This window comes from Propithecus coquereli, unplaced genomic scaffold, assembly GCF_000956105.1.
Source record: "Propithecus coquereli isolate 6110/MARCELLA unplaced genomic scaffold, Pcoq_1.0 Scaffold141, whole genome shotgun sequence".
Classification (NCBI taxonomy): Eukaryota; Metazoa; Chordata; class Mammalia; order Primates; family Indriidae; genus Propithecus; species Propithecus coquereli.
Genome location: NW_012138414.1, coordinates 2,729,332 through 2,730,297, shown reverse-complemented (window position 1 = coordinate 2,730,297; position 966 = coordinate 2,729,332).

The window sequence follows — 966 nt, the reverse complement described above, 5'->3', positions numbered from 1 at the left end:
AATTATCTGTAGAGTTTTCTAACTACCCAACTCAATTCAATCCCACAATCCCTTTTGAGTTCTGTTTTCTGTGTGATCAAGTATTCATCATTCTGATCTGCAATGGAGGAATCTTCCCATGGCTTTGAGCATTTTACGAGCTTGATGGGGGCTTGAAAGTAGGTGAGAATAAATAAAAAGCCATATTGGACCTAGCCAAATTTGAAATTAGCAGTGGAAGGTGGGAGTATGTGGAAATAGAAACCAGGAGTCAGACTGAATCCAAAATAGTAGATGAGAGAGTGGTTGACTACAAAACTAAGAACTCTTGATTTTGGTAGGTTCAAGCATAGACTGGTTGTCTTGATCAGAGGAGGTGGGAAGCAGGGGCCTGACTAAGAACTAAGGAGCATCTGAGATAGCAGGGAACAAAAGAAGGGCACTCAGACAGTCTAGATATAACACTTCTGGTCCCCTGATTGCAGTTCCAGTGAAATTTTATATTTACAGGCTTTATCTATGTTGCCTTCCACCTCTAAATTCACTGAAAGGCTTTTGACACCGAGTCTCAGGCACTGAATTAAGTACCCACAAATAAGCAATAAGCATTCTGGATACCCAAACAGAATTCTTAGTAAAAGAGACATAAACAGCCAGGTAGGAAGGTCAATGAACTGTTTTTTGATAAGAAGTCAGCAGACTTGGTACTAATTTTTCTTTTTGCATTGAAGAATTACATTAATTTTTTTTAGCAAAGAATATATCTTAGGTACCTTAGTGAACACAGCCTAAAAATATGTCTAAATGGTCTTAAACAAAGGGTTTCATTCAGTAATCAAGCATATATTCTGAACTCCATATTTAGTATTGTTTCCTTCTTACATTAACAAAATTCCCAATTCTACATAAGCATGAAAACAGTTATCTTTTAAAGGGTTTTATATGAATGTGAACAGTAATTAGAACTACTAACATTATACAGATTTC